Source organism: Amblyomma americanum, chromosome 8, assembly GCF_052857255.1.
Source record: "Amblyomma americanum isolate KBUSLIRL-KWMA chromosome 8, ASM5285725v1, whole genome shotgun sequence".
In the NCBI taxonomy this organism is placed as follows: domain Eukaryota; kingdom Metazoa; phylum Arthropoda; class Arachnida; order Ixodida; family Ixodidae; genus Amblyomma; species Amblyomma americanum.
The window spans coordinates 122,582,916-122,601,286 of record NC_135504.1 but is presented as its reverse complement, the minus strand read 5'-3'; the positions used below and the strand labels follow the sequence as shown (position 1 = coordinate 122,601,286).

The 18,371-nt window shown below is 45.7% G+C and overlaps 1 long non-coding RNA gene across 1 annotated transcript; it reads left to right on the top strand.

Annotated features, from left to right (window-relative positions):
• Window positions 1-4,274: 4,274 nt before the first annotated feature.
• On the top strand, window positions 4,275-15,059 carry LOC144100771 (uncharacterized). The gene is made up of 4 exons (XR_013307836.1): window positions 4,275-4,423; window positions 7,430-7,563; window positions 11,825-11,909; window positions 14,977-15,059. It is a non-coding gene; the product is annotated as an uncharacterized LOC144100771 (long non-coding RNA).
• Window positions 15,060-18,371: the final 3,312 nt, after the last annotated feature.

Genomic DNA, 18,371 nt, shown 5'->3' with positions numbered 1-18,371 from the left:
AACTGCGATGTCTTTATCCCCCTCATTCAGCTGCACAGCTTCGTCAGCTGCCCTTTTCATTGACTCCTGAGCAGCAGCTTCGATGTGACCTAGAAGTTCTTGATTGTATTTCGCAAACTTTGTCGGCGGCTTAGGAAGGTTTAGCATAGCACAGAGTATATTTCCTGCAGCCATTCCCTTACCAATGGACCTCAAGGCATACACTAACCTGAGGTTGGCTTCATAGAGGCCAGAAGTAGTTTTCTTCGACGTCTCAAATCGTTGTGCGGCACTACACACTTCACAGTTCAAACTGTAAACGCTTGCAACACCTACCCGTTTTGTCACAATTTCGATGAGCTCAACACTTCCACCGCACTCTCTGCACACACAAATCTGTGTTTTGCGGCACAAATGCCGTCCATGTCCATTAAGGCATATTGGCTGCTGCTCTGTAGCACATCCTCTTCCTGGAAGCACAGAGAAAATCTTGAAAGCTTCGATGTCGAGGAGCTGGCGCGTTCGGCGTTCGGGATCTCATTCGGTCGTGGACATCCTTTTGCTTTTTCACGATGAGCGTAGCGGTTGCCGTGAAATTCACGCCTGACGAAGGCCTTCTTTGCCCCGGGCATCTCAACTTATCAGCAGCAACCAACACCGGCACAATTTACAATACTGATCGAAAGGGATAGCACTCGGACGCAGCTGCATGAAGGTTGCAGAAACGTGGAAAAAACGTGCAAAGCGTCTCAGGATTGTCTTGGCTAAAAAAGAGGAGCTGTACAATAGTTGCCAGACAATTTTTAAATGTAGCTGATTTTAGACAAGTTTTGAAATCAGGTGGTGGACTTTTTGGTTGAAAAAATTGACGTTAATCCTGAAAGGGGGCGTGGCCGCTCAGTACTTGGTTTCGGAAAAAGCGTTTTTCAGCCGTAAATATGGCTTTCTGAGGAAAGTGCGATCATGGAACATGTGTAGAAAAAATTGAACTTCTAAAATTCCAAAAGAAAAAAAAACGATTTTTTTCTAATTTTACCTTACCCTGTGCCCTTAAGGTACTGGCGTGAGTTCCTCGAGATCGGATTCGCCGGGTACTTGAATTCTTGCGTATCCCTGAGATACCCTATCCGCCTCTTGGTTATGACTATCTGGACCGCCACGTCTCCCGATAGCCATAATATCCAGTGTTGGACTTTCGTTGCGTTCTCGCGCGTGCTCTTTGTGTCTCTGTCTACCGTTTCGCGGAGTACACAAGGTGCGGCTCGACTTGTCTTGCTGTTTTTGTAGTTGCAGCAGACTGCTTGCGAGTCAGTGAGAATAGCTAGCGGCCGCCAGGTAGGGAAGCCATCCGCCGCCGCTGCAGCGACGGCTAGCTCATCGGCTTCGATTACCGCGTAATAGCCGTGTGACCCACTGGAGATTTCCTGATGCTTCGAGTCGAGCACAGCGGCCACAGCTGTTTCCCTGTCGTGGTCGTACGTGGCTGTGTCCACCTGTACTGTGTTATTATTGCTTGCGTACGTCCTCTGTACTGCTTCTGCTCTTGGTCTTCCCTTGTGCCTGGGTGAAAGTCGGGGGTCCATGTTTTTAGGAATCGACGCCTACCGGACTGTTCTGCGTTGCTCGTCGAATATAGTCTCAATCCTGGAGCCTCATCGCAGTTGTCGCGTGTAGCCAAGTCTTCTGAGGAGCGCTCTTCTCGTCGTAGTTTGCTTTAGCCGGCGAATTTTTGAGTTTAGCGGGGCTTGTCTGAGGTCCCCGAAGGTGTTGTGTAACCCCAAGGCCAGGTCTTTTGCGGTGACGTTGTCTGCCGCATCTTGAGCGCCATCTTGTACGCAGCGCGTATGATGGCCTCGGCTTGTTCTTCTTCCGACTGGTTGAGGCACTGGTACGGCCGGCTGTAGGTGACTGCTCTCGACCAAGTGTCTCACTAGCTTTAGCATATCCTGCTCACACATCCCGTGTTTTCTGTTGGTGATGCGATTGATCATTCGAGCGACTTGCATCATCGGCTTCCTTAGATTTGGAAAGGTGCGTGTGCTGCGCTGATTCGACTTTATCCATATCCCGAGTAGCCTGATCGTGGTTATCTCCGGAATATTTTTTCCCGGAGGCGTAGGTCTGGTTTGCTTCGAACGTTGCGGGATATAGCTTAATTAGGAAAACACTACAGCCCTGTAAAAAATAGTGTTTGCTCCGCTTATATCTGTATGCGTGCCGAGACTGAGTGAAGCCAAGCTCCACAAGAAGCAAGAGGATGGTCAGGGAAATAACGAGAGGTATTTCTGCTGTTACAATATTACAGAATGTGTTCCCTATCTGGCCTATTCCTTGGGCTATTAAGACAGTGAGCTTTATGACATCCGAAGTTGCAGAACATTAGTGAGGTGAGGATAGAGTTTTCTTCCGTGTTCAGTAAAGTGTGAGGCTGGGGTAAGATTGCGCGGTTTTCTCTGATGTTCTGGTAGTGTTCAGCCATATGCGCTTTGTATGTTGCAGAGTCTTCCGCTGGCTCAGGACTTGGTCAGGGGATCTGGGCGCTCGAATGTGAATTCTCGAACCCGTTGATTAGCCAAATTATTTTCTTCGATACTTGCATGACCAGATACCAAAACAAATGGTGACTGTAGAGAAGCCCAGGTTAGAGAGAAAAGGGACAGGCGGTAACGTTCAGAACTTGCCCCTCTCCACTGCCCCGTGAGTAAAGACGTACGAGTGGCGAAAGAAGAAAAATTGTAGGTTTCTCGCTGTGGTTAGAATTTAAAGCATGCTCTTTCTCGTGTTCTCTTTTCATTCAAACCTAGACGAGGCGAAAGAACACACCCTTCTCCGACTAAAACAGACGCTCTCGTAGCACCACATACACTCGGGCAATGGCGCCCTTCACTCTATAAACCACAGTGCCCACACCAGAAATAGCTACGTCTTTTCACATGATGCGGAGAGGCCAACTCAATCACGGTCTTGAGACCTCCTTATTTCAAATTTAAGCAGTAAGAGGCCATTCTCCACACTGAGGACCTCGACCAGCAACGAGGTCTGGTTCGCAGGGCCCACGCTGCGGCGCCGGCTAATGGGCTTCAAAGGGTGGGTGTCGCACGAAACGGGTTCAGGAAGTGTTTCCAGACCCGCCGCGGTTGCTCAGTGGTCAAGGCGCTCGGTTACTGATCCCGAGTTCCCGGGTTAGAACCCGACCGCGGCGGCTGCGTTTTTATGGCGCAAAAACGCTAAGGCCCCCGTGTGCTGTGCAATTTCAGTGCACGTTAAAGATCCCCAGGTGGTCGAAATTATTCCGGAGCCCTCCACTACGGCACCTATTTCTTCCTTTCTTCTTTACTCCCTCCTTTATCCCTTCCCTTACGGCGCGATTCAGGTGTCCGTCGATATATGAGACAGATACTGCGCCATTTCCTTTCCCCAAAAACCAATAATTATTATAAAGTGTTTCCTGCAGGCGTTCACCTGCCACTCGTCCTATGCACCGGGTTTGACATTCTCGCCGTGGAAAAGAGTCAATATCCTGTGAGTAGGACTACATGATAATATTTATTTGTTGCGGATTAACCGTAGTTGGGCCATTCGTCATGTGCATGTCCGGGGTCATGTGAGGTCTATGTGGTAGTGTGCGAAAGTTACGTGTATGCAGCACTCGCTGGGAGGCGAACGCGTTTTGTGCGTCTGCGCGGCTGCTTATATTCTCTATGTGCGTACATCTGTAAGTGCATTGTTTGTTCTTTGTTAAAATGATTCATATGCATGATGGTTAACGCGGAATGGCTTCATGTAGACAATAAGGAACGTCATTTATGCTGACAGAATCTGTATATGAAATATTATTAGATGACAAAGCAAATGAGGATTAACGAAAAGTATTTTATTATTTTGAATAAATGTTGGCAAGAGTTTTGTACCAAATACAATAAAAATGAACCTATTGCGATAAAATTTGGTGTTACAAAAACTTTCTCGTGGCGCCCTCTCCCACCATCTCAATTTTCATTTTCATTTTCATGCAGTGTATCGTAATCTCCTATCTTTATTTTCCTCCCTTTTTTAGTTTTATTTTCCCATTGCCTTGTGTGGTTCACTTGGCGGCTGCTGAACTCTTGCGCTTGGTCAATTTTTGGTTAAGCTCACCAAAGCAACCTCAAAGGGTCTCCACCAGAGCGAAAGAGAAGAAGTACCACCAGAGCGAAAGAGAAGAAGTAGGCTACGTGTCTTACGCTGCGCTCAGACTACGAAGACGTGCTTTTGGTAAAGGTTTCAATAGTCGGATGAATCCTGTCCTTCGGTAGCTCCCGAGTGTCCCGTATTTGATGCTGCGCAGACACCATCGTAAGAAGTAGTGACGCAAGTGTCGGTTCTCCCAAACGCAGGGTTCGTCCCAAAAGCCCGTGGCAGCCACACGTCGATACCCTGTCTTCGGATTCTTGGACATTACAGGGTAAGAAACTATAGATGTGGTAGGCACGAATGGTGTGTAATGTGCCTATCAGCTAGACGTCTGCATAATACCTTAGTTATAGCACGTACTGGAATTTTGATTTAGGCACGAGTGCCGTTGTTGTCCGCAGTGCACAATATTCGAGAGTAGTTGGCAGTGTTGGTCTTGTACGATATTGTGCTGGTGCTGCGCTATGAATCAAGGACAACAGAAGAAGATAGGACGCCCGCAGTCTTTTTAGTTAACGCAGTATCCGTTTATCAAAATGAACATTCACCAACTAGCCCATATTGCCATTCTACTAAAGCATGCTTGTACTATTACTTATTTTACGTGCTCTGAATTTGTAAATTTTACTTTGCCATTGATTGCAGGCTTATTGTAAAATGTCGAATTTTTTTCTAAATCTTATTTTTAGACCATATTTTGCTGATTCACAAAAATTGAGTTTCACTGACTTTTCCCATTCGGCAGAATGTTTTATTCATCTTGCAACACTCAAGATTGTACTACTGCTACAGAATGATTATTTGAACTACTAGGCGCCCAAACATCGCGTAGCTGCTTAAAACCCCTAATATATCTAGGCGTGCTTTGCAATTTTAAGGTTGGAACTGTAGCTTGATCCTTTATTATCATAGGTAAGACATCCAGAATACTCTCTGCATACCCGCACTGGACAGCTAAAAAATTATGAGGTCACGTAAGCAATCCTTATGTAAATTCGAGAGCACGTGCAACTGTCTCATTGTGTCAGTGGACACCTCAGACGCGCTGGAAGTAATCAGTGGTGTCTAGGTAAAAATTGAGGAGTCATACACTTTTCCTTTCCTCAAAACCAGCGCAAGGTTTAAGGTTAGTTGATTTTGAGAAAAAGGAAGGGCGCATAAATGGCTCCCTTGTTCAGTGCACTCCTCATTCACGCTTTAAGTACATGGCGGTTGTTGTGACTGAAGGGAGAATGGAAAAAAAATTGCACGGGCCTGCCCACTGGCTCCAGATGAGCGACCATTGCTGCCACATACAGATACTGGAGCGCTGAAAGAGACGCGAGAGGCCGGCGACAATACTGCTCCAGGAGGGAGGATGACGTCATTTGGGTGCCACGTTTTGGGCCATGGGTTTCAAGTGTAACTAGCTGACTGGTTCAGTGGACACCAGTGTTAGAGGTCTGTTGGTGTTTAATATCCATGGCGGCAAGTCCGCACTGAAGGGCGGGAGTGTACGGGCGAACTCGCCACTAACAAGTCGAATAGATCTGATTTTTAACGGGATATACAGTATTTCAGCCTTGGCCCCATGCAATAAATTTATGTTGTAACGTGCTGCGCAGCTTCCCAGGTGTTAGAATGTTAGCACTGAGGTTAGCGCGAGCGAAACATAACCAAAAGAAGTATTCACAATCAAAGCTCTTCGGAAATGTCAGAAAAAAATTGAGGCCATCAATTGTTTCCGAAGTTTTTTGTTTATTTCAAAGCACAGGGCTTTAGTTATTCGCCGGGAGAAAAGGAAAAGCTGCCGTGTAGAGTTAAAGTGCCTGAATAAGGTCTGGTTGTTGAAAATTGCGTTAAGCGGAAATGGTTCGATTAGGAGGTGATCAAGTGTACTAAGAGCTTAGGAAGAAGAGTGCACCGCAGGCACATACATATCCAGCTGTGCTGCACACAATCGGGACATAATAGCAGACAAAGCACTGAAATTCACAGTGCTGCCTTAAAATATAGAGTTCACTAGGCGTGTTTTTTAAGCTCCTCTAGACAGTGGGCCATAAGCCTTATTGCTCAATACTTTCTTTTGATATAGCATATCTTCTACGGAAAAGCCATTCCACCAGCCATCCCTTTTAGCACTCTATTCAAGGCGGCGCTTAGAGCGTAAATAACAAGTCACAGGCTTAATGTGACTGTGCATGAGGCAAAAACTATTGCCATAGCTGCTCAATGCACATGGAAAAACCGTTCATCAAGAACACATCACGACCTCCACAATCCGCCAAGATTTCCGATAACTCTTGCGTTATCTCCCCGTTTCCATCACAGCACATTTAGCACGAACATGCATTAGCTTCAAGAATTTCATAAAGCATCACATTCCACGATGCGCTGTTATCACATCAACCAGAGGAGACAGTAACCATAGGTGATTTGACATCATAATGGTCACATGCAGTAAGTTATATCCTCGTTACAACGAAGGTGAATTACAATGTACACCCCCATCAAAAGTGTACAGGACAAGGGGTTTCCATACGTGGCCTTCAGCGTGCCTGGTTATGCATCAGCATCGACCATAATCTTTCGAACGATAAATAACTTGGAGCCCTCAATCCTCCCAAGATTTACACTGCCAGACGTTCTAGGGGGTCACGCAAAACAGTTCAGAAGCGAACATTTTGGGCTGTATACTTTTTACGGGGACTGTACATGTTATTTACGGGAGCGGTTTGAAACGCGGAGGTGTGGCAGTCTAGTTATCTACGTTAGTTAGAGTGCTCCCGGACTCCTATGAAGGAATATTTTCGACGCTTCGAACGACACTTCGAAAATCTCCTGACTTTTGAATTTTCTAACAGCAGTACTGAGGCTCTATGGACACCTTCCCAGTAGTTTGCTCTGTTGAAATTGTTGTGATCAAAGAAATAACATTAAACATCCGGCTCTTCAGCTTTAGTATTTGTCATTACTGTGAATTTAACTCAACTTTTTATCATGCGCAAAACATATTTGCCTAAATATGCGTAATGCGATGTAGTTACCCATTTGGAAAGAACCGATAACTGCAGCATAAACCACGGGAAAGAGCCATCGAGTGAGAGCTACTGGCACTACGGCTGTAAAATTTTTTTGGCATCATGGAAAAACACCAATGAAAAATGTTTTCTGTACCGCTAATAAACGGATCTTTTTGTCATATCTCAAGATGATGTACTGAGCGCTCTGTGACAGTTCGTCCTTCTTAACTCATAACCTTTATTTGCTTTGTCTGTCCTCCATCGCGCTGCTGCAGGAAGCAATGAGTTGGAAACAGGTGGTGACCGCGAGGCTCGGAAGGGTACAAAGGAGGCGCAGATATCGGCTGCCTAAGAGTCTGGTCCTACCTTGCGCCACACTCAGCCTCGTTGTCCTCTTGCGGTTCTTTGAGTAAGCTCCTCTTAAGCACTCTGTGCCTTTTTCTGAATACGTCTAATACGTCAGAACGTTTCCGCGTTGGAATAGTAACAGAGCTTAAACCTCTAATTGTGAAGGCTTTCTGTATTAATGTATTACTTTCCATAGGTAGCGAATAAGTGAAGCGCATGCGTCGAAGAAAATGCAACAAGATTATCAATGTCCATATTTTTGTCATTCGTTACTTGCAATTCTCCACATTTTTATTCTCTGTACCACCTCAAGAAATTACGAAACATTGCTTCTCAGCTGGAGAATTATTTGGTCTGTCGATATGGCGGCATGTGAACACGTCACAACTACGATTGCGGGTGTCACCAATGCGTACTTGCGGCGTGCGCTCCTAGACACCCTTAGAGCGTGTGGAGGTAGCGGTTCTGGTCTCAGCAGGAGCCCTCAACTCAGCGTGGGAAGCTCAGCCAGAAAACAGCCAACAAGTAGCAAAGAGGTGTGGTCGTTTGGTGCCCAACTTTCGCCGATTGCAAGCCAGAGAACTGGTCGGAATCAAAGGTTCGCAAACAAAACAAGCTTCATGTAGCAAAGAAACGGCACAGAGGAATTCTAATCACTTGTAATGACACTTGGGGTAGGGCGGGGTAAAACGAGACAAAAGTTCGCAAACTAATTTTTTACTTCTTTATTTCAAAACCTGAAAACGTTGTACAGGAGCCTTCCTTGGCATCTTATCTAAGTGGTCAGCAAAACTAAGAAACCTTGAAACATCACAACTATGAATACTCATGAATTATAAAAAGTCCCATTTCTCTCATTTTGCCCCGACCAACGGGGCAAAAGGAGACATAAGGTGGGGCAAAACGAGACTTTTGGCAATAGCAAACAAAATCAGTTCTTCCACTCGGAGCACTTGAAGTACAATCTATGGGGCCCTGCGCACTCTTTGTGAGCCCACTCGTGACACATCGTGCATTGGATCCACACAGAACGAGGCGCTGTGTTGCTCCATAATTCTTTGCACACGAGGCACTCCCAGCCACATTTGTTGCTTGTTAATCGCTTCGCGGAAAGTTTGCCTTTCAGTGCGACATCCGGTGATTGAACACTGCCGCCAACAACCCTTTCGTTTGATTTCCCGCTTCGTTTTCTTGAGGCCATACCTGACTCCTTGGGAGGTTTTGCGGCAACTAGCTTCGCCTTGTAAGGCGATGAGGTCAAAACGGTGACTGTCTCCGACTCCCCTCTTTTTACTTTTCCTATAGCAGGCACAGGAGAAAGAACTTGAAAGGTCGTGTCGCTATGAGTGGGCTCTTCATTGTCTTTGGTAGAAGCAGGCGGGGGGCAGTTAGGGCGGGATTCTTGGCTTTTACGGCATGTCTGATGTTCCGCTGTGCTTGGCAATGGTGCTTCATCGAACACAGGATCATCCAGCGGTGGACGAGAAAATGGCCAAACTTCACACTTCCGCATTCCATTGGTTATGTTACTATTGTTTCCTGATCGTTCAAAGGCTTTGCTTACCAGATCACCTGCATTCTTCATCGTGACGCGACTCCAAATGTTGCTCAGCAGCCACTCGCGGCATGCGTTGTTGCAGGCAGCTTTGAAGGCTTTGAAAAAGGTTACGTAAAGGGGCTGTAGCTTGTGTGTTTGATCCAAGCTCCTTCTTGCAAAGCACTTATGGACCATGCGTCTCCAGTCGTTTTGCTCGCCGTTGAAGGGCGTCCTTAGTCACAGAGAAGGCTTTCGGTGCAGCGCAAATAGATTGTTTTCGCTGGCGCACGCTTTGTACAGCCTTCTTCACATTGGCCTCTCCCCTTGCAGCCTTCGTCGTCTTTCGTTTGTACGTGCCGGACATTCTAGAAAACGAGACAAAAAGTTCGAGCTAAAGAATGCACTTTCGCGAGCAGATACTGCAATTGCTTGCTCCGAGCGACGAACTATCGCGTTTTGCCCCTTCCATAGGCTCATACTCAATCAATATTATAGTTTTGAAGATTACCACATAGGAACTGTAATTTTTTCCGCAGCTAGCCAAAGAGATGCAGTAACAACACAAATACGTACCTTGTAGCAGTAGGTCACGCCTACGCTGCTGCACAGGTCCAAAGAAACAGGACGTCAGAATTTCGCACCTTTCTGGCGGGACAGCAAATCCACGAAAGTCGGTCCAGAATATTTTTTCCGGAAGTGGGAAACACAAGATTCCCGCCGTTCTTAACATACATTTAGTGGACATGTACTTAGCGGCACCTAATGGTGGTTTAAAAACCTGCTTAATCAAAGATTTTACGCTAGATGTCGCTAGACGAGACATGTCTCATTTTGCCCCATGTCTCATTTCACCCCGCCCTATCCGGCAAGGTGAGCTTCAAAACTATGCAACACATGCAAAGTAAAACTAGAGAGAGGCGAAAATACATCAAAAGCTAGTGTAAACTTGCTATTGCGGTGCTTTTTAGTTACTGGCATGGGGTTCAGTGAGAAAGGGGAAACCAATGAGAAGGCTAAAAAGTGCGCCATTGAGTCAGAGCTCTAGAGAACATGCCCTTCATATCCCGCTAAAAATAATGGAGATAATGTGAATGTGTTCATTTCAGTAAGTCTCAGTGAAGGTGATAGCGCGAATTGGAGCTTGCGTCGCAACGAGATGGACGTACAACTTGAGAGAGGAAATGTATTGTTTCTACGCTTTGAGGGGGCGCTGCACTGCTTTTGCTATTACTGTTTAGAAGGGACCGAAGCTGTGAAAAGCATTACATCAGCTACACCTCAGACATTTAGCAGGGTGATAGAAAAGTTTGCCTGATTGCAGATGTAGCACAGGACACTGTAATAGAAAGAAGTTTAAAAATGAAAGAACCTAACTGGAAAAAGGTGCAGAAAAATTTTTCATAAATGAACCACCTGAGAGGGAAACGAAATTCCAGTGAAACTAATAATAGAGTCCGTCCAAGCAGGATGGGTGCTTTTTTAAAAGAATAGAAAACGCTCATATAAGAAAAGGAAATTCCGAACAGCTGGCGACAGAGAAGAATAAATTTGATCTCCAAAGCGAAAAGATATAGGAATCACTTTAAGTACTTCAGAGCGATTAAAATAACGTCGGATACTAAGCGGGATCGAAGTTAAAAACCTGAAATAAAAATGCAGACATTGATAGGAAGTCGTAAGTTACTCTAGATAACTTCGCCGACGTGTTCAGAAGCGCCGGGTTCTCCGATGATAGCCTTTTATTGATTACCCAATCGACCGGATATTTCACCTTAGGTGTTCTGAAAAAAAAGGGGGCTGTTTAAAAAAGAGTGCTGGCAGAGCTGCTGACACATTAGCACTGGGTGCCACGGGAATGCTACGAATGAGACAGTACAGGAGGACATCGTCTGGGCATCCATATAAGCACGGGAAGTTCAGAGTGAAATGCTAGATGAAAAATGCCTGCGAAAATTTGATGATTGCAGATGGACAGCTAAATCATCAAAATACGAGTACGCAAACAGCGTTTACTCAAAATATAGCCAAAAAGAAGTGGGAAGCTAAGTAGTTATTATGGATTAAACCAGGACGAAGAAATAGTGTCAAACGACACGCCGAAAATTCAGAATGCTACCGACTAGATTTACTCAAGAAGCAGATTCCAGACATGTATAGGAAATGGAAAAGTGAAATGTGGATGCCATCGATATATGATTACTCAAGAGATGCGCCGCACCCTTTGAACCGACATCAGGGCGCCTTCGAAGGCGAAACTACGAAAATCAATTTATCCAGAAAACGACACTTGTCGAATGTGTGGAAACAGTAGGACATACTTTACTAGAATGTAGCAGTAAAAACTCAGATCTCGTACGAGCGTGTCGCTATCCCGGAGGCACTAGGTTTTAGAAATACCAATGGTAATGGGAATAAATCTGTGGTAGACGTTGGAAAAACTCATTTGGAAGATTGGTGGCTGTAAAACGGTGCGGTGACGTCAGGATATGAGTACAGGATTAAAAATTGTTGAAACACGAAAGTGAAAGCGTTTATGTATGAAAATGGTGAAATTATAGATAATACTGCTAAAACTGACAGTTTGGATTGAGTATAAAGGAAGAGAATGGCGGCACAATCAACGACCAAGTTTCAAAGGAACACTTCTGACCCTCCCTCCCTCCCTCCCTCCCTCCCTCCGTCCGTCCGTCCGTCCGTCCGTCCGTTGGTCGGTCAGTCGGTCGGTTGGTCGGTCTGTCTGTCCATACGTAAATTATCTCGTTTCTGTTCTTTGGCGTCGCTGCAGACCCGAACCCGAACGAGCCACAGAGGCAAGCGACCATCGGAGCTGCCGCGTTCCCGAAAAGCTGCACAGACCGCAGTCAACCAATGTGAGTGCTGCTGCATGTTCAAAACTTGTGCTGCATGCTGCCTCACGGCCAAGTCTTGCGATTAAATAAGAGGGAGAATCACCTGAACGCAATCTAAGGGCCGCTCCTGCAAGCTCTTAGTCCAGGTGCTGTAAACGCATTTCGTGACTATGCAACTCTTTGCGAGGATATGGAAAAATGCATATGTAAATGCACACTGGCAACATGCGAGTCAGGCTCTAGATGTTTGAAACTGTTGGTATATATATTAACACTGCAAATGAACTTTACATGTTCTGCGGTATCCGCTGCCAAGTTAATCGGTGTACAAAAAGTCCTCGAGATGCACCGAGGAGAAGACCGAGCCTTATCAGCGCGTAGAAAAGTGTCTACGCAAGATATTGACTAATTATTCTTCCGCTACCCCTTCCTCATTCCCACCTAAGTTGATATGACGACCTGAGGACAATGGAAGTACATTTTATGAAGGCGTGCAGCATGAACTGGCTTTAGAATTGCTTTCATTAGCGTAAATCAGGTGCAGCTGTGAGGAATTCCAGATAATGAAACATTTATTGATGTCGTTTCCTCTTTCTCCTTATCGAAACAAGTACAAAAGCGAAGGAAGATCTGAGTCCAATTTTAAAATTCAGAGTACATAGCTATTTCGGCCCTTTACACTACTACCTTTCGTCGAGAGTCGCCAACGAGATATAATGTTAACCCTCTTTTTTCACTTTATTTTGCGTTTATCTGCCTACTTCCTTTCTTCATTGAAGCGATATTTGTATGTGGAGAGGAAATACATTTGCGCTCCTGTTATGCATACAAAGCTGTACAGCTGGCGTGAAATTTCGAAGCCGCAAATATTCCCCAGGAGGTTAGCTGACCAAAAACAAAACCTTCGAATTAAATAGCTTGGTATGCAACTACGTGTTTTTAGATAATTTAATGTAATATAGAAAAAACAGTTGTATTTTGCAAAAGCAGTCGTATACAGGTTCTGTTTTGGATGTAAATTTCTTTGCTCGAAAGAAATATGCGTACGTGTTGCTGCAGCACCTTCTTTGTGAAAAATTTACAGACGTTTTCGCCCAGCGTGAAAACAAAATGCTATTTGTCGTTCAGTGGGGGTTAGGAAGTGCATAAAATGCATTGCAGGAGAGCTGCTTCTCAAGACGCGGATTTTGAGTGGTACCTCTTGTTCTGACTGGTTCCACACGCTTAGTGGAAGTGTTGCTCTCACAGTAGTGCGGTACCGTTCGTTAGAACACGCACATATTAAATGTGCAGCACAGACTGCAATAGTAGAGTATGACCTTCTGCATGTATGGGAACTAACCCAACACGCTATCGCCTAAATTTCCCTTCCAAGTTTTTTGCCTGGAACAGGATATAAAACATCAGGTTTGTAAGTGGTGGGATTAACAATGAGTACGAAATTGAGTCGTCAGAAACTATCCTGCGAGCCAGGCATCCGTCCCTATTTCTGGAAATAAATGTGCTCTCTATAGAGCGCCTTGTATTAACAGATTACTATTGTTTCTTGAAGTTTATTGTCAAATATTTGTTTCTGAAAAGACGTGTATACTCTTCATGCGTTCCGAAAAAGCAATTTTCTTTGCTACTAAGCGCTCGTCCTGTCTTGACTCAGTCGTTCATTCTCTTCTCACTGCTGTTTCAGCCTCCAATTTGAAAAGAAACTGCGTGTCGACGACACGCGACCTAGTATAGCAATGCAATACATTTGACTTGCCCATGGGGCAGTAGTGCCCACGTCGCCCTCAACAACTAGACTAATAACGGAGAGGACATGACCGCCCTCGAGAGTGTGAAACCTCGGAATAAAGCAGTGCTGGCAGGCATAGAAGTGGACCATATCTGGTGGCAAAGCGGAGGGCAGCAGCTCAAGCTGTCCCTGCCTCCTACTCGCACTTCATAGAAAGCTAAAGGTCAGGGCGATGCGAGAAGTTTTTAACGTCATACGTTAAAAGGTGCATTAAAGAGGAATCTGAACTCTTCTTTATACCGCGGCAACTCGATCTACACGTTCCAAGCATTCTTGAATGTTCAATTTATTGTCCTGTGCTGCCGCCTTTCTTTTGAACTCAGCGCTGAATGTAGGAGGAGTCAAGCAACGCGTGGAGTGCATTTCAGCCAGTCCCACGGCTGCTTCGCTTTCGTTTACATTTTGTTCTTTAGGGTTCCGTGGAGAAATAGTTTCAGTCGCAGACAATATAGCCGCAACTTAGGCCCACGGAAATAAGGTCAAAATAAAGACGGGAGCCGGGACGTTTAATCTGATTTAAATTAAGGAAATCGGCCGCACAAGACAATATTTCGAAATTTCTATGAACGCTCGGAACATGTAGATCGAGTTCCCGCGGTAAAAAAGACAAGTTCACACTCCGCTTTAGTGCACTTTTAGGGTTGCCATTCTGCAGAAAATTCAGCGCAGTCGGCATCCTCGTGAGCGTTGCCGGAGAAGGAGGTGGCTCAGCCGCCACATAGTTGACGTGACCTTGTAGGTAATCGGAACTTACCCAACGTGGCAGGTAGCAGCCTATCCAATGAATTGTGAGCAAATTACTCCCCGTCACAGGAAGCAGTTAAATTATTCATTTTTCGTGAGAGTTCACTTGGGGAGAGTAACCTGGGTCTCACAAACACCACCAATAGCTGTGTTTGAAATAGAGAATTGTCAGAACACTGGCACACCGACAGAACTCTGAACCACTGGGTCAGGAGTAGTATCAAGACTCCCAGCGATCTATACGCGCAGGGAGTCACTGATTCGGCTTATGTCTGAATGTAGGCAGACCCTACGCGACAGTTGTAGAGCATTTGCGCGGTTGGATACGCGAAGCAGGCGGGGGATGACCACTAGTGCATTCGCATTGAACTCTTAAGGGTAGGTTACGCTTTATGCTAATGTGAAAAAAACAGCAGTATCCGTGTCTGTGAAGTGAAAGAGGACCCCAGACCACTTCAAGAACCCATTGACGTTATCACGGCATACGTTTAAGGCGGCGCCTAAGTGTTTCCTAAATTTGCTTTGGTGCCTACGGGCCACTTTGTTAATACGCAGGGGACAAAAGAGAGGAGGTCAATGACGTGCCCACAGGATTTCTATGAGCATGCGTCAAGCGTGAATTGCCATCCGGATCCTGGCGCAACTCGTGAAAGCTGCCTGGAGCGTGGCTGCTGTTGGGTGTCGTACTGTGCGGCAGGCGAGTGTCCGCAGTTTTTTTTCTTTTCTACGCAGTAATGTGCAATGCCCATGCACGCCTTATAGACCCTTTGCCGATTCAAAGTTTTTCCATAATCTGTGCTGTTGTGCTCGGTCGCTCGTTGAAGTAACTTTAGTTGACCAGCGCTAAAAAAAGGTGTACATATACAAAGAAGGGACACTGCTCCTTTTCCCAGTTATGTACTCCTCGTGGTCTTGTCGTTCGCCTCTCAGCGCTGAACGTAATAATAATAATTGGTTTTGGGGGAAAAGAAATGACGCAGCATCTGTATCATATATCGTTGGACACTTGAACCGCGCCGTAAGGGAAGGAATAAAGGAGGGAGTGAAAGAAGAAAGGAAGAAAGAGGTAACGTAGTGGAGGGCTCCGGAATAATTTCGACCACCTGGGATTTTTAACGAGTACTCACATCGCATAGTACACGGGCGCCTTAGCGTTTTTCCTGCGGTCGTGTCTGAACCCGGGAACTCCGGATCAGTAGTCGAGCGCCCTAACCACTGAGCCACCGCGACGGGTAGCGCGGAACAGTGTGAAGCTTTTCCGGCGTTTAACGAAAAAGAAATTGAAAATTGGTTTTAGGGGAAAGGAAATGGCGCAGTATCTTTCTCACATCTCGGCGGATACCTGAAACGCGCCGGAAGGGAAGTTATAAAGGAGGGACTAAGAGAATAATGGAAGAAAGAGGTGTCGAAGTGGAGGGCTCCGGAATAATTTCGACCACTTGGGAATCCTTAATATGCCCTGATCTCTGACAACACACGGACGCCTTTGCGTTCCGCCCCCACCGAAACGCTGTGCGCCCAGGTGGGCGAATTTATTCCGGAGCCTTCCACTATGGCACCTTTTCTTTTATTCTCTCAGTCTCTCCTATATCCCTTCTTTTACGGCGCGGTTCAGGTGTCCGCCGATATGTGAGACAGATACTGTGCCATTTCCTTTCCCCAAAAACCAATTTTCAGTTTCTTTTTGGACCTCGCCGTGGTGGCTCAGTGGTTAGGGCGCTCGGCTACTGATTCGGAGTTTCCGGATTCGAACCCGACCGCGGCAGCTGCATTTTTATGGAGGAAAAACGCTAAGGCGCAAGTCTGCAGTGCGATGTCAGTGCACGTTAAAGATCCCCAGGTGGTCGAAATTATTCCGGAGCCTTCCACTAAGGCACCTTTTTCTTCCTTTTTTCACTCCCTGCTTTTTCCCTTCCCTTAAGGCGCGGTTCAGGTGTCCAGCGATATATGAGACAGATACTGCGCCATCTCCTTTCCCCCCAAACCAGTTATTAATTTCTTTTTGGTTAAACGTATGTACGAGCAGTCCCGGAAAACGGTGTTGATTCACCCGCCGCGGTGGCTCAGTGGTTATGGCGCTCGACTACTGAGCCGGAGTTCCCGGGTTCGAACCCGACCGCGGCGGCTACGTTTTTATGGAGGAAAAACGCTATGGCGCCCGTGTGCTGTGCGTTGTCAGTGCACGGTAAAGATCCCCAGGTGGTCGAAATTAATCCGGAGCCCTCCACTACGGCACCTATTTCTTCCTTTCTTCTTTCACTCCCTCCCTTATCCCTTCCCATACGGCGCGGTTCAGGTGTCCAACGATATATGAGACAGATACTGCGCCATTTCCTTTCCCCCAAAAAAACCAATTAAAAAAAAAAACGGTGAACAGCTTTAGGCAAGGCTTATAATAAAGGAATTAATGAATGTTACCCGCTGATAAAGGCCTCCTCCATCATTGGAAGTATCCTCAAGACAAAAAACAAATGAAAACATGGCACTGAAAATGTGCCCCCTAGGAAACGTTTTGTATTGAGTTTTCATCGGGGAAACAGAGATTGCAATAGCACCATTGCATAGCATCAACGTCAACCGGAGCTGAACCTTTGGAAGCCAAAAAGAAAGCAGCCCTTTTTTGTGGAGCAAATTTCTGGCTGTTTAGAATTGTATTGACTTTTCGAAGGGTTGCTCATAGAACACGGAAAGCAATTTTTGTGCTTTACCTGGAGTTGCAAAGTGGAGAAAGAGTTCTGTGCAATGACGTCATGACAGAGAATGGTCACAATTCAAAACACCGCGGTCTAAGCCCTGCTAAAGTTGATATAAACTGTGTTGGACAAAGTTCTGCCATCACAACAGCTCTTACACGCTGCCTGTTTTATACACAAGGTCCACCACACCATGACGAGACAGGCAATGCATGAAGAAACTACAATGGTGGCTAACGATCACTGTCAGTTTAAGTGTGGTGAAAAAGCTTATGTAATCCTCCTTTCCGAGACATATAAAAATGATGTTAAACTCCAGAAAAGCGGTTTCACTCTCGTCATCAAATACTACGAAATATTCTTTTCATGAGAAAACGCTGTTTTATATTTAAAGATTATGTTGTGGTTCCGCAAGGCAATAACTATATAAAGTGCAATGTCTTGCAAAGCTTTGAGTCATCCTAGCCTAGCCGCTTATGCGCATCTAACTCGCAATACGGAGAGAAAATAATGTCAGGTCATAGAGCCTTTAGCTTCATATCTCGTCCACAACTGTGTCTTGAATAAATTTGCTTTGCAACAAATTGCCGCTTAATATGCTTACACAAATTGATTGATAATGTGTGAACAGCGTGACATGGTCGTCCAACTAACTTCGTGCGCAAATTTTAGTGCTTTAAGAAGGATAAATTGAAAGAACTGAAATATAGATTTTTTCTGTTAGGTGTCATTTCATTCCACAGATCTTGACGCCGTCGGTGAACGCGCGCAAGGCAGCCCCAGGGAACAGCTGGTTCTAATTTAGAGTTTCGCATACGATGTGATCGAAGATTACTGTTTACACGGGAAGAGTGCAGACTGGCTTAGAGGAATAAACTGAATTAAGATTGCATTGGTGAGGTCGAGAGAAGGACATTCTCGTGTGTTGTTCATGGAATGGGAAGATAGATAATCAGGTCAGATATACTAGAGTTGTAATTATGTATGATGAAATTCATTCCTTAATTCAATTTACTAAATCGACTTTCCGTAACTGCAGCGGCGCCATCATGCGTGCTCCCCCTTTACACCGTTCGGTACCTGGTGACCTCGTATTGTTTCCCGAAGGACGGGACTCAGCCAGGGGACTCGCAACTGTTTCTCTCAAAGTTTCCCTCCGTACCTGGTCGCTTACTTCGGAACGAATCCCAGCATGTCACCGTCGACATGGAGGAGTTCGCCTACGGAATTGCCCGACTGCGGGTGAGTAACCGTGAA